Below are 16484 nucleotides of genomic sequence, written 5' to 3'. Positions count from 1 at the left end.
AAAGCATATAATTTTATTTGAAACAAACTCATCATGACCATAAAAACAAATAAAAACAGCCAGCTCTCAACACGCGATATTCAAAATTCCCGCGCCAAAATTTTCTAGTGCAATGAATTAAAAATTAAAATTTTGCCCACAATAGTGCGGGAATTTTGAATATCGCGTGTTGAGAGACGGCTGTATTAATTCGTTTTTATGGTCAATATGAGATTGTTTCAAATAAAATCAGGTGATTCGTGCTTGATAATTAATTTTCTATCATAATAAGGCATAATGTTGTGATTGCCGGAGACATCCTGTAATTACCTACCCAAAATGTTATGTGAAATTTACCTGCACGATATCCTTTTGCAAAATATTCCAAATATGTTGGCTAAAAAAGCCTTTTATAATATTAGTTGGAGACTCCATTTAGGGTGCATATATATTACAATTTTTGTTTACATTTTCATGTCTTTGTGTTTTATGCACCTAAAAAAAGCATAATTTAATAATAATTAACTAATGGTGATTTTCAATCCCGGAAGCCGCCAATATCAAGCATCAAGAGATCAAGCAAAATGAGTTGTTTGTAAAGGAAGATCAAAATTCAGTTTTTAATTTCATTGTGTGCCATTTTTAGATCTTCATTTCAATGAAAACTCCATCACAATTGGAATTTTGGTTCAAAAGTTATAGTAATTTAAGTGTTGCTCAGAACAATAAAATACAAAAGAATACCACATTCACAGGCGAATAATTGGAACCCAACAAAAGAAATCTGTTGGGATGGGAATTTTGGTCCAGGAAGGTGCTCCATGTCAGTGCATTTTGCTGTTGTGTCAGTTGGACAACTGCTTGGTTACTGACATGTGTTTAGAGTAGAGTATTGAAGTAATCCTGTGTGCAATTTTTGTTCATTTTTATGGAGAGGATTTTAAGATATGACCTTGTGAAAAATTATAAGTTTCTTTTTGAGGCCAGTTTATGTCACATAACAATTGTCCCCCATTACGAATGTGCAGGTTACGTCCAATCTGCTTTTCAATAATCTATAGAAGTAACATAATTTTTATGTAATGGAATGGAAAATAGAAACACCAACAGAAACTAGAAACACCAACATCTGAAAACAAACCAGAAATACCTGTTTAGATTTTAGAGATGAATAATTTATTACCTATGAAGATGAGAGAAGAGTCGCACCATGATGCCTTTTGTTGTGTACTGCTGAACTCTAATCCATGTGAATGTACGCAAGTTGTTGAGTAAACTTGTACCTGTGATGAGGATGGAGTAGAATGGTTGGATAAATTGTTGTCTGCATCATACACTGTACTGCCGTATCTCAAAAAGCTGCCTTGTGTGATTTTTATTATCACTGCTGTATTGTTATTTTATTTTTCTACATGCTTCTTTCTTTTATTGTGACAATAAAACCTCAACATTAATATCAGTGACACTAATAAAAAAAAAGTCACACAAGGCAGCCTTTTGAGATAAGACAATTATGTGATGCAGACAACAAAATGAGGTACAATGTACAAAATAAAAGATCATTCATTACTGAATTTGTTTCGCAAAGTAGAGATGGGCTATTCCAGTTGAAATCCATATTCCCCCTATGGAAGACATGACCTTAATCTTCCACACAGGGAGTGTGAATTTCAAATGGGGATACCTGAATGGGTGATTCCATTTGGAATCTACACCCCCTGTGTGGAAGATTAAGGTCATGTCTTCCATGGGGGTTGTGGATTTCAAGTGGAATAGCCAATGATATTAATCAGTCCTTTTTGCATCTTCTTCCCCTTCCAACCTGGAAGAAATAACCAACTTGTAAATAAGCCAAGGGGAAGAACCAGGCTACACTTATCTAAGGCCAAAAAAAGTTGTTTGCTTGTCCTCGTCCGACCGACCGTCTTGGCAGTCCTGACCGTAGAACTTTTTTTTTTGAAAAAAGGTTTTTTTACCATTTTCCCAAAAAATTCATGAATTTTTCGTCTGAAAAACTGAAGATATAAAATAAATGTTGTAAAATACCATTTCCTGCATGTTTTCCCCTGTCCAGTCGAACCTGACTAAGGGTTCCGATATTTCGTATTATCACTCTCAGTGTCTACACAAAGTAGAACATTGTTGAACTTAGAAATGCAGTATTTTACATGTCAAATAAAGTAGGGTTTACATGTACCTTGAATTTGTCTTTGGTGGAAATTCTGTGGTCAGTGAGTGTTTTACCCGGGTGTTTTACATACAAAAAGTACTTCACATTATTATACTTTTGGTACTTGGAAAAAAAAAGATATAAGAAAAAAAAAAACTTTTCCCGACCGACCGACCGACCGACCGACCGACCCAACTTCTGAAAGTGATCTGTGGACAAGCAAACAATTTTTTTTTGCCTAAGCTGGCTATGCTCCTGGCCCTTAACTCCACATCCATCCCACATACAGACCCCCTCAATACCCCACCCCAACCAACAGCAAACACAACAGACACATGCACACTCTATGCTTTTAATATCCAAAAAGGTTTAGCAACATGGCTGGCACCAAATGAGGGTCAATTTTCAAATATCTACTATTCACAGTAGAAGTGATGTAACAACCGGATTAACTACCATAGCAATAGGTTATAACAATTTTTGAACATATCGCGCTGCACTAGTATGTTCATGTGGTACCTCTGCATTGAACCATATCATGCTGATCACTCGCATCTGTAAGATAAGCATCTTTGAAAAGAGCGGTATTGTATTCGATCTATGATTGCAGACATACACAGGTGATGAGTGCAACCTGCTTGTAGTGCAGGGCGATATATTCAAAATTTGTTTTAACCTATTCCTATGATATTAAATCCTGTTACATCATCACTACTACCACTTCTACGGCGAATAAATATCTTGATGAATATAGTGTATTCAGACCTGTGAATAATATTCTCCCTGCGTTGCAAACCTTTGTTGAACCAATATCCCTTTTAATCCCCTGAGCTCTACCTGCCGATCTGACATTGCCTGTGATTGGTCAATTACATGATATCTTCACTTTATTCACCAATCAGAATGGAACTTTGCAAATAATTCACCCCAATTTTTTTGCATGGTGAAATTATTCTAACAATGTTGCTGATTGGTCCAATTGATAATGAAAACTTCTTTTTTGCCAATCGGCAGGTAGTTCTCATGGGGTTAACCTGCACCACTGGGCTATTCCATTTGAATTCCACACTCCGACTTAGCTAAATTCTTCCACAGATTGAGTATGAGTTTCAAATAGAACAAACATTTGGGTTTGAAACTTCCATTTGAAATACTCCAGTTGTGGAAGATACAGGTAAAACTATCATACAGGGGGAGTGTAGGTGTCAGAATAATTAGCCCTAGCCAATTCTATTTGAAAAACACACTCCTTCTGTAGAAGACTTTCTTAAATCTTCCACAGTGGATGGTAAAATTCAAATTGAATAGCCATGCAATGCTGAAGGGTCTAACAATACGATTACAAACTACGGTGTGTACAGGACTGGGGACTGGATTCAGTACATTGTGCTAAAGCGACCCAACAATTTTTTTCCATGTATGTCGGCGTTGAGCAGGAAAAACCTCTCATGTGTCATTGGCCCCTGAACATGGTTAAAGCATAACCTCCTATGTAACCGGTTGGTCGTTTTGGTTTTAAACATGTTCAAGGGCCACAAACACAGGAGGATTTTCCTGCCCAACACAATGACGTGCAAACAAACACTTACCAGTGCCGCCTCCTTGAGCAAATTTGGCCAACACATAATAACCAATCAGCGCAGCTGGAAACACTACTTTACCACCATCTTGTGGCGTCAAAGCATTGACTGTAAGCAAAAATAACAATGATAAAACATAAGTCACTTTGTAATTTAAAATAAAACTAAATTGAAAAATAAAATAATCGATTGATGGGGAATTTTGTAGCTGCATATTTTGATACCTCATTTGGCACGATGATACTTCATTCACCCACGTTATACGCATTTGAATTACAAAAGGGTAGTTTCAAAAGTGACAAATTTGGATTCCTCCTGCAGAGTGATTTCCGCCGCCTTTTGTGACAGTATCATTATAGTGTGACAGATTACCAATCATTCATCAAACCAGAATAAGTTCTGAAATAAAGTCGCAACATGCAAAATGCAGTATCAAAAAGTAAAAATTTCTCCATCTATCAACTACTTTATTAGTTACGGTACATCGTCTTTAAAAATCTATTTTTTTGTTTGCTTTAAGATTCTTTTATGTACAGGATACATGAAAATCAAAACACTCAAGGATATGAAAATAATCATCTTGATACTTACTGATGTCTTTATACAGCATTGGCACGAACACATTGATTACTCTACCGGCTGCTAGGATCGACAAGCAGATCACCACGCGCGTATCTGAAGTAAATACTGACCCTTTGGCCACACGTACGGCCAAATCAGAGAGCACTTGTGGAAGAAATCTGCCCAAGCTGACTCGGTGAGGGCATCTCTGCTGTTGGGATCTTCGTTTAATAGGGGCTGTAAAAAAGTATAAACCAAAACATTGTTTCAATGCAAAAATATTAATTTGATAAAATAACCATCCCAACATACATATACTTGACATCATGCATAAGAAGAGAACTCCAGCGCCAAAAGGTGTCTAATTTGTTGCCATAGGCGTAGATCCCAGAGGGATGGGGGATAAATTCCCCCCAATATTTTGCCAGGGGGATGGTCCATACAATCATCCCCCTCCCCCATGTTGATGCCTGTATGTGAGTTTCTGACCAAATGAACCTCATATTTGGCCATTTTAGCTCCCAAAGCCCAATTTTTGGAACAATATTTTATCAGTTTAGCTTCATAATGGCAAAATTTTTTGCGTGCTTCACGCACATTTGTACCATAAACTTATTCTGTCGCAAAAAGGATTCACTATTTCAAGAATTTTTTCCAACCCCATCACCCCCAATGTCAAAAAGAAATCTATGCCACTGTTTGTTACTGCTCCAGCAGAAGTTAAACGCCATTAGGTTTACACATGGTTGATACTTCTTGATAGCTTTAATCATTTTACAGTGTACACTCTTCAAAATAATGTTTATACATGTATTACATTTTTGGAGTAGGCCTACAATTCAAGAAGGTTGGAACAGGAAGTGCACACTAAGCTGATTCTGTAAGTCAGAACAGAGTGCATTGTCTGATGCGACACACATGACACAATTTAATACAATCCACCCATAGTTCATAGTGGGAACAAACTTTGACTGATTGGAAATTCCTGTGATTTGATTTTACAACACTTGCACTTCTAAAAAATTTTTTTTTTTTTTTTTTTTTTTGCGATTTTTAATTTTTTTTTTCGCGGATTTGGAGAGTCCCTGGGCCTAACATCAAGTGCTACCATCATTGAAAAAAATTTGAAAAAAATTTTAAACAAAAATTAAGAAAATAAAAAAATAAAAAATAAAAAATTGCGTTTAAAAAAAGAAATTTTGCGGATTTAGAGAGTCCCTTGACCTAGAGTGAAGTACTGCAATCATTTGTGGTTGGTTTTAAAAAAATTGGAAAAAAGATACAAACAAATTACAAGTTTGTATCCAAATGGGACCGATTTGTAACTTGTGTTCACTGCATAGTCTATTGAAGATATAAAAATGCATTGGTTTTGTACACAAGTCTATATCTTAGATAGATTTTGAAGTGAACACAAGTTACAAATTGGTCTCATTTGGATACAAACTTGTAATTTTTTTGTATCTTTTTTCCAATTTTTTTTTTTTTTTTTTTAAATGATGGTAGCACTTGATGTTAGGTCCAGGGACTCCAAATCCATGAAAAAAAAATTAAAAATCGCAAAAAAAAAAAAAAAAAAAAAAAAATTTTTTTAAAGATTTTTTCAAAATGTCAAAAAACGCAATTGGAGCCAAAATACGCAAATTGCGGCGCAAATAACGCAATTGCGTATTCTTAGCAGCCCTAGCTTAGTTTAAATTGGTATTTACCCTTTTCCTAATACTCACCACCCGTTGTTCTCCATCGCCTTCATTTACCAGCAACATGTAACTCTTCTTCGGCAGTCCCGGCGCCCTCAACCCTACCACAAACAAGAACAACGTCAACACGTAATCTAGAGACAGCCACAATCCAAACTCTATCTTGTGAGTTTCACTGTCTAATTTCCACCACCAATGAGGGCTCTTCCACGAGATAAACGCAAGGTTCTCATGCAGAAACGCAGCTGACCAAAACAGAAGAATGATGGTGCCATGACCACGAGCGTGTCGGGATAGGAAGGTCCAGGATCTTTCCATGTATATAATAAACGCAGAGAGGATGTAAGTTGATATGTAGAAACACGTACTAAGCTCTATGTAGCCGTAAATTTCTTCATCACCTATCGTTGCAAGCAAGATGATACGTGCGATGTACTGTACGATCATTAGTATCGTTACAGCTATTTGAATACGAGACCACAATGGACCGGGTTTGAAGCGGTCTTCGATTTGAACGGATCTTTTCCAGAAGAGAAGGATTTGGATGCTTCCGAGAATGAGCATGACAAATGCTTGAAAGGAGGCAAACAGTGTTTCTAGAAAGCATCTGGACAGACCGTTGTCAATCCAGATATTTGCCATGGTGGTGTTGGAAGGGCAATATGGTGCGACTGCCATCTTGTAGATCTATCAGTGGGGTTCTGGTCTGTGTAGAATTTCACTTGATAATCTATAGTTTAAAAGAATAGAAAATGTATTAGAACCGAGGGTGTGACTTCACAGGTACTTGTGTGCCCAGGTATGGTTAAGGTTAAGGTAACATCATTGTGTAAAGGGTGACAGACTGACAGAGTTGACCATTTGAAAGGAATAACTTACTTCAAAGTGGATGAATTTATAATGCCTGGCAAAGTAGCCCCAACCCCTGGGGTAACTTTGTCACCCCATTTGGAGCACATGGTGCCCCAATACTGTTCATGCTTGATATACCAGTATGTCTCCTGTTTACTAAATAGGGAGTTTTTGATTTCCACGACGAATAATTCTGCGATGGTAAAACACCAAACGTTGTTGTCATTGCCACGACGGATGTCAGACTCCTTATTGTAGAATTTGGACAACGATGAAATACAAAATCGATGACGACAAATTTGGTGCTTAATCGTCACAGAACAATCCGTTGTGGATATTGAAACTCCCTATTATCCACTTGTGACAATACTTGTCCACACTTAAAAATGTCGAACCAAAATATTTTTGCTCTACATTGTAAGTTGACAAGATGGAACTCACAATGCGTATGATGCATATATCATATACAACGTGTACATGTATATATGGCGGAATCAACAATGTGCATGATGTGTTTTAAAAGCACACATATACTACACAGCTTAGACGAAGGATTTGGAGTTGATGTTATCTACCTTGATTACTCAAAAGCCTTTGACACAGTCCCTCACAAAAGGCTTTTGTCAAAGCTGAGAGCCTATTGTATCTCCGGCAAAATCCTTGAATGGATTGCAGCTTTCCTCCAAGACAGGAAACAACAAGTTGGAGTAAGGAAAGGCTTGTCAGAGTGGGCTGATGTCCTAAGCGGCGTACCGCAGGGCTCAGTATTGGGACCTATCTTTTTCGTCCTGTACGTCAATGATCTGCCAGAAGTGGTATCGTCCAAAACAAAGATGTTTGCTGGTCATGATGGATTTTACTGCAGAGGATCCAGTTTTTCAACGGAGACGGACAATATGCACGAGGTGTTTTTTACCAAATTTTACAAAAATTTCACCGATCCTACGCACACGATTCGTCAGTTCTGTGCATGTGATGTTATGCAGTGGGTGCGTGGGGCAGTGGCAGTGCTAGGAAATTTGCATAATTTTAACTTGGTAGTTTGATTGTGGACACCCTACAAGTTAGTCTGAATAATCAGACCCAGAACAAAATATTAATTTCTGACATGATAGTGTTCTGGGTCTGAACTGTTTCCATTCGAAATCTTGATGCCAAATTGGACAAAAAGAAGCACATGGTCCTACTTCACAGTTTTTAATATCCTATTCATCATGTTCATGTTGCGTGAATCACTCTATTGTGGACCATCCTTTTGATACTTGAGTATTTGGACAAGCGGAACAGTTTTGACAGGCCCTTTGTTTACCACTCTGTTTGTAAATAAACGAGGAGGTCGAAATTGTCCTCCTCGGCGAATACGAAAGGCAACGTAATCATTGGTATAGTACGGCACTACCTACATTGTACTAGTATATAGGTATGCCAGGCAAACCTTAGTTAACACATTTGCTAGTCATCGAACTTCGCCTAGACCGGGGACCAAACACCATACATAATTATTTGCATAGAAATTTCAATTTTTTAAAGAACAGGTCGGTCAAGGAAACCTACATAAATATGTTTTCTATACTTCACTTGACCCAAATATATTATATGATTTTTTATGGTGATGACTGATGAGACACTCACACATGGAATTTTAGAGGGATTTTGATAGCAGTTCCATTAAAAAAAGCTGCTATCATCATGAGACTAAGATCTAGAAACACCCCCGTAATGCTGTTTTGGGGAATTTTACTAGCAGAATCTTTTTGATGAAAGTCGATCTTTGAAAAGATGTAACTTTGCCACGGAAAGTGCTATGACAAAAAGGTTTTCAGTTTTGGCTTTCTTTACTCAAGGGCTTTAATTTGATATATAAAATGATGCAGTTTGATGGCAAATTTAAATTCACCTGGCATACCTATAGTATAGACAACATATTTCTGGATCTGGATCTGGATGCTGTACTCCGATTTAGCAGGACAAGCCTACATCACATCAGAGGGTTTGACCTATAAAATGACCTAATTGTTGGAGTGACTGGGTTTGTTGAGGGCTATGAAATTTGAGTCCAGGAGTTTGACAAGTTCTGTCTTGAAGCTTGTGAGTTTAGTTGAATCCAATATGCCATGGGGCAAGTCATTCCAGGCCTTGGTTGTCCATGGGAAGAAACTTAGTTGACGGATGCGAGTTCTTGATTGTTGTCGTTGATAGCTAGGACAGAGCATGGGTATTTTTAAGTAAACGTTGGGGTTTGGTGAGGTGGTCTTTTCAGTCAATATCAACTAGATTATGTGAAATCTTAAACATCAGGATGAGCCGCGTGATAATGCGCCTATTCTCAAGGCTGGTCCACTTCAAATCTTTCAGCATTTCAGTGACGCTTGACTCCCTTGAATAGTCATTCATACACATTCTAGCCGCAGAACCGTTGGATCATATTAAGCCTGTGAGAATCTTGTTTTGTAATTGGGTGCCATGCGGCAGAGCCATACTCTAATTTTGGTTGTACCAGGGAGAGGTACAATTTAGATTTAATATCACGGGAGCAGGATTTGAAATTCCTGCGGACAACCCCAATCACCCTTTTGCAGCTTTATGTAGGTTTCCTTGACCAATCTTTTCATTTAAATTTCTATCTATGTAAATATGTATTGTGTTTGGGCCCCGGTCTAGGCCAATTTGGCTGACTAGCAAATGTGTTAACTAAGGTTTAATGCCTCTCATACCTAATGCATGCATGTCTGATCCAATCAAGTGATTGTAGGTATCACAGGGAAACCTCGGTTAACACATTTGTTAGTCAGTCAAAATGGCCTAAACCGGCAATACAAATTTACATTGAAATTAAAAGAAGCTTTTTAAGAAGGAAACCTTCATAAATATGTTGTCTATACTTCACTTGACCCAAATATATGATTTTTTTTGGTGATGAGAGACTCGCACATGGAATTTCAGAGAGATTTTGATAGCAGTTCCATTAAAAAAAGGTGCTATCGTCATGAGACTAAGATCTAGAAACACCCCCGTAATGCTGTTTTGGGGAATTTTGCTAGGAGAATCTTTTTGATGAAAGTCAATCTTTGACAAGATGTAACTTTGCTACGGAAAGTGCTATGACAAAAAGGTTTTCAGTGTTGGCTTTCTTTACTCAAGGGCTTTAATTTGATATATAAAATGATGCAGTTTGATGGCAAATTTGAATTCACCTGCCATACCTAGTGATTGTTATGTCACTTGTCAGTACATGAGTAAGCTTATTTACAGCAACACACGTGTACATAAAAAGCTGAAAAGTGAAAATATACTTCATACCTTGATTTTCCTGTGACAAAAAATACTCACTTCACATCGAACAACTAGCACTTCCACTATGCGAAAGAAATGCTTGCAATTGCAGAAAACAATACTTTCTGTGCTCTGGAAGTTGAACAAAATCAAAAACGCGAATTCACTCAGTGACCTTCAACTTGCTATACAGAGCCCTGGATACAAATCACACCGCAAAATTGACCTGCTGCCCTCTATTTATCTATTTATTTAGACCAAACACAACATGCTCTGTTGCTCAACATGCTCAAGGATAGGGCCAAAACCACAAACACATCAACTGCATGGATGACTTTGCAAGATTTAAACGAAAGAACTAGAAAATCTAGTCAAGGCCACTAAAGTACAATATGTATTGAGTATTGTAAGGAAAATAATAATAAACAAAAAGTAAATGAATAAAAAAAATAGCGGTAAATTTAGTTGTTGTTTTTGCCGTTGTTTTTTTGTTTGTTTGTTTGGTTGTTTTTTTACCAAAATTTCGGTAAAAATTATTATAAAATTATGTGATACAACATGCATAGGCCTAATGTAATTAATAGGCCTACAATTTAATAATAGGCCTAAGTGTACACTAGGCATCGAAATTGGCAGAGAAAAAGTAAAGTTTCATTGCCAAAGACCAATCCTCCCACATCAGCAATAATGTAGTTTTATTGCCAAAGACCATTAATCTTCCCACATGCAAGTACAGTAATAATGTAGTTTTACCTGTTTTTGCATTGCCAAAGACCACTAATCTTCCCACACATTATAGTAGGCCTACACTAATAATGTATAGTTTTACTGTTTTGCATTGCCAAATCTTGACACATACAAGTACAGTAATAATGTAGTTTTACCTGTTTTTGCATTGCCAAAGACCATTAATCTTCCCACATAATAAGTAGGCCTACAGTAATAATGTAGTTTTACCTGTTTTTGCATTAGACCATTAATCTTCCCACACATTATATGTACAGAGGCCTAATAATATAGTTTTACCTGTTTTTGCATTGCAAAAGGCCATTAATCTTTACTTTCCACCTACAGTAATAATTAAGTTTTGTATGCCTGTTATTGCATTGCCAAAGACATTAATAATGTAGTTTTACCAGGTTATGCATTGCCGAAGATCATTAATCTTCCTATAAACATGTGTAGTAATAAAGTAGTTTTACCAATTTTTACATTGCCAAAGACCATTAATCCTCATACACAAGTACAGTAAAAATGTTGTTTTACAAAGAAACATTGCATTGGTGGGAAATAAATATTATAATAACATTAAAAGGCAAAAAATAAAAAGTTCGCTCGACCATAAAATTCATTGACAAAACGTTTCCACATCATCAGACAAAAGGCCTATAGGCAATGAAAATATGGAGAGTGATAAGGTATGTGAGTGCTCTTTCATTATTCATTATTCATTATACCTTGATGTAACTATGTCAAACCATACTAGGGAATGCTTAATAAATCATGTTTATAGACATTTTGCAACAGAGAAAAGATTTGAATTTGTTTTATTCAAGCTTATTCAAATCCCGGGATTCAAATGAAAAGAAATAATAGCAATTTTTGCATAAATCGTCAAATACATGGTATAGTAGGCCTACGTAATCTTTAAATTATTATTTTGACTACATCCTTTACCCTTACAACTAAAGAAAAAACACTGCAAAAACGCCAGTGTTATAATGACCGGTTGGACTAAATAGAAGACCGCACCCAGGGGCGTTGTTTTTTAAAACACTTTTGGTGTTAGGCCTGCTGTTAATGTCACCATCCAGGTGTCAAAAATGACACCAATAATTATAAAAAATAACACCCAAAAGTGTAAAAAATATTAAACACCCCTGGATGTAGGCCCTCTATTGACTCCAACCGGTCATTACTTTTAACACCTGAGTTTTTGGGCGAAAAATGCAAAGCATTTTTCGTCCTTATTGCGATGGGTTTTGGCATACTTATTTCCTCACAGCGTTGCAGAATAAAAATAAAATAATCGTGCTGTCTATGTATAAATCAGGAAAATACAGAGGCGATAGTGTACATTTAAATTTGTCATTACTACTTCATGTTGATATTCAAACAGTGCTATAAAGTTGTCTTACCAAGGAACGTGTTTCTATTAAAAGAAATAATTGTTTTACAACTTGGATGAACTAGAATTACTTTTATGCAAATCCGAAAATTGCAACAGATATTTTTCATTTATTTAAGATTTAGCGGTATTGCCAGATTGTACGTACAGTTGGGCTACATTAATAGCCTCATTATAGTTTTATTGATACTGGCAAAATACTTGCCTGTATGTGCTTGTTGTTTAGCTATATAGCGTACATATAATCTGTTAATGATACTTTAACCTCACAGTCAATTAATTTATGTCAACATGACCTTTTCACGAGGCTGTGTTTATATAACTGAATTCATTTATACAAACACAACCTTGACTTGAGTAAATTAAAGAGAGTACTTAAGGGATCTGGAATGGGCGTTTCGATAGTATTTTTTGTGGGACATGAGAGCACATCAGACATTATGGAATTGCATTCCTAATACGAAGAATGTCTTTCTGATATCAAATAATTATAATTTTTTGAAAATCACGATGTAATAGGCCTACAAATTTTATGACAAATTATTAAAATTCGATGTTTTTCATATTTTTGATATAATAACAGTCCTCGAAGTAAATTTTATAAATCTAATGACATATTCTTAAAGTGTATGTAGCCTGGAGGAAAAGCCGATCAATTGAAAAATTTTGACCTTTCATATTGAAAATATGGACTTTTTTTCCAAAATGACCTTGTTTTTTTGTGTTTTGGGAAAAAGATCCATATCTTCAATACGAAAGGTCAAAATGTTCAATTGATCGTCGGCTTTTTCATCCCACCTACATACACTTTAAGTAAAAATCATCATTTGCGAATTTCAAAAAATCTAAATTATTTTATATCAAAAGGACATACTTCGTATTCAGAATGCAATTCAACATGTCTGATCACTATGGTCTGATGTGCTCTAATGTCCCACAATAAATACTGTCCAAACGTTCATACCCCGGGGTTCATACCCCGTCCCTTAAATGGGGAAACTTAGGCAGGCGATAAAGAGAAAATATATTTACTTAACCACTTATGGATCCTGTCAATTGAGACTTACTGTTAAGTGAGGGCTGTTATTTGAACAGTTATGGGATTAGTTAATAATATTATTTTGGTTTCAGGTGGTGGTCGCAGTGCATTCTCTAAATTCAGTAAATTTCCACCGTCAACCGTGTATTGAATGGGATTATTTTGAAATTTTAAAACGCTTGAAATATCACAAAGAAATAGGTCTATGTTAATAAATAATATAAATACAAGCTAAACCGTTGGGGTTCCATAATGAACCCCACAAAATTAAGGGCTGGGGTATGAACGTTTGGACAGTATTTATTTTGGGACATCAGAGCACATCAGACATATCGAATTGCATTCTGAATACGAAGAATGTCATTCTGATATTAAATAATTTTGATTTTTTGAAATTTGACATTTTATGGCAAATCATTAAAAATTGATATTTTTGATATTTAACAGTACTTGAAGTAAACTTTATAAATCTGATGATTTATACTTAAAGTGTATGTAGGTGGGATGAAAAACCGACCATCAATTGAAAATTTTGACCTTTCGTATTGAAGATATGGATTTTTTTTCCCAAAACACAAAAAAAACTTAGGTCTTTTTGGGGAAAAAATCCATATCTTCAATATGAAAGGTCAAAATTTTCAATTGACCGTCGGCTTTTCCTCCCTGCTACATACACTTTAAGAATATATCATTAGATTTATATAATTTACTTCGAGGACTGTTATATATCAAAAATTTGAAATATATCAAATTTTTATAATTTGTCATAAAATTTGTATTATATTGTGATTTTCAAAAAATGAAAATTATTTGATATCAGAAAGACATGCTTCGTATTCAGAATGCAATTCGATAGGTCCTAGGTGCTCTCATGTCCCACAAAAAATACTGTCGAAACGCAATAAACGCTCATTTTAGATCCCTTAACCGAGTATATTGGAAAATGCCGTATACGGCCGGGCGGTGTCACAAGTTCCCGGCTCTATCATGCCACTCGCCGCCTGATAGGTTTCTACCTAGCTCTTACAAATGTTATTCGGGTCAAGAACACGGAGATAAAATAGCATTGAATAGAAATAGATGTATCAAGGACGTTTATGAACATAGATGTATAGAGGATGTTACGCTTATGAACATGATTTTCAACATTGTTATTGCTAGTATGTCATTGTCAACAAATGAAAGTTCTGTAATTTGTTGAAATTCTTCAATACTAAATTATTTTGAATGTCATCAAATTGTAAATCTCTAGTCACATTTTCGATGTATTATTAACAACTAGCTATGTGGCAAAGACGTTAACTTCATGTACAAAACATTAACGCTCTTATTTTGTAAACATTGTATACCCATAGCTACATTAATCAACAATAAATGTTCTGTAATTGTTCCTTATCCTTCATTTCTATTCGACTTTCAGTGTATTAGCAAGTAGATGTATATATGTATAACAGATGTTATTCGTTTGTAAACACTTTATTTCATAAACATAGGATACCCAAAGCTACTTATTATGCTAACAATGAACGTTCATTGACTGTTAGGCTAAGTAAACGTTACAGGATAATATGTATTCAAATTCTGCCTCAAGGTTCCTGCTTAAATTGTGTTCAAGAATCAACTAAGATTTATTTGGCCCACCTTTTGCCAGTAAATAGGCCCGGGGGGGGGGGGCACTTCAACTTTGGAGGTGACGCGTATGTAGGGCTGTTAAGACCCCTTTTTCAGCATCGCTGTCACCCAAAGACCCCATATTTTTTTACGAACACATGCTCTGTCCCGGCTCTGTCACCCGAAGACCCCCTATTTTTCCATTTGATCTGTCACCCAAAGACCCTTACAAGTTCAATTTGAACAGCAACTTTCATTTATCACTGATTTTGTTACTTATTTTGAAAAAACAAAGAAATTTGACGCTATTTAGAACTAAAATTTGATTTTCGCGGTTTTTGTGGCGCTGTTTCGGTTCTCACCCAAAGATTCCATTTCAAAAAAAGGTCATGCTCTCACCCAATGACCCCATATTTTTTACATTTTGCTCTCACCGAATGCCAAAAATCATGCTCTCACCCAATGACCCCATATTTTTTACATTTTGCTCTCACCGAATGCCCCTAAGTGCGAAAGTGCCAGCCCTACACCTATATCCATTTCAAATTGAAGTGCCCCCCGGGTAAATAGGCTGTCATGAATTATCCAGTGTATTTTTATTATACGTGCCCGGTCTTATCACTTGGTACACAATAGCTCACCAATCTGAAAACCTGTTTTAATCACAATGGTCAGAATTAAATAGCCAAAATAATTAGACAAATAGGCTACACTGTCCATACACTGAGTACAGTCTCATTGCAAGATCATAGGCTAAGTATCGTAGTCCTTGTAGGTACGTAAAACATACTCATTATGATCGATGCGAATTATAGAAACAGTTCAGACAATAAAATAACTACACCTTTATCTTGACACTTCCTCATTTGTTCGCCCTGTTCCTTTTTAAAGGAATTTTTATTGTACTGTAGGCCTATGATGATCTGCATGTACAGGGCCATGCATGTCAGACATGATTCATTCCATCTCAACTTTTCAAATTCATTGACTTTTTCATGAACGAAAATTTTGGCCCCCAAAATGAAAAGGTGATGTGAGCGGGTGACGGGAAACTTGGAACGCTTAATTATGCAAAATATTTAATATTAGAATGCACAGGGGTACCGTAAAATGGGGTAAATTTGGGCACTTTTCAGAGTTTTTAAACCACTGCATCCAAACAAAACCAATTATATTTCTAATTAACTCTTTTATGACATTAGGGTTCCCTTCTACACCTTGAAGTTGAAAAAGATTTTTAAATAATTTTGTAAGGGTGCCCTAGGGGTTAAATATAGCATGACCAAAGTTACCCCGCGTTTGGGGCAACTTTGGTCAGAGTATTTAATACTATACATTCCATGAAGAAAAAAAATCCAAAAAATTGATCTTCGCTTTATCATGGGTAAGTTCTTGTTTTTTGTGACATTTGACCCTTGTAAAATCAATCAAGCACACATCCTTGCTCTCAAATATCGATTTTTAATTTTACTGAAAAAAATGTAAAAAAATGCTCATTTTTGGTCAAAAATCCAGAAATTGGCATAAGCGACTATGATTTCTTCCAAATATATTTCTTAACAAATTGACACCAAATATGACTAAAAACAAT

The 16484-nt window shown here is 36.0% G+C and overlaps 1 pseudogene; it reads right to left on the bottom strand.

The window, feature by feature from the left end:
• LOC140150478 (ATP-binding cassette sub-family B member 6-like) overlaps positions 1-10286 on the bottom strand; it is a 32430-nt pseudogene extending 22144 nt beyond the window's left edge.
• Positions 10287-16484: the final 6198 nt, after the last annotated feature.

Source organism: Amphiura filiformis, chromosome 4, assembly GCF_039555335.1.
Source record: "Amphiura filiformis chromosome 4, Afil_fr2py, whole genome shotgun sequence".
Taxonomy (NCBI): domain Eukaryota; kingdom Metazoa; phylum Echinodermata; class Ophiuroidea; order Amphilepidida; family Amphiuridae; genus Amphiura; species Amphiura filiformis.
Note: the sequence above shows the minus strand (reverse complement) of the source record. Positions and strands in the feature narration are given on the sequence as shown.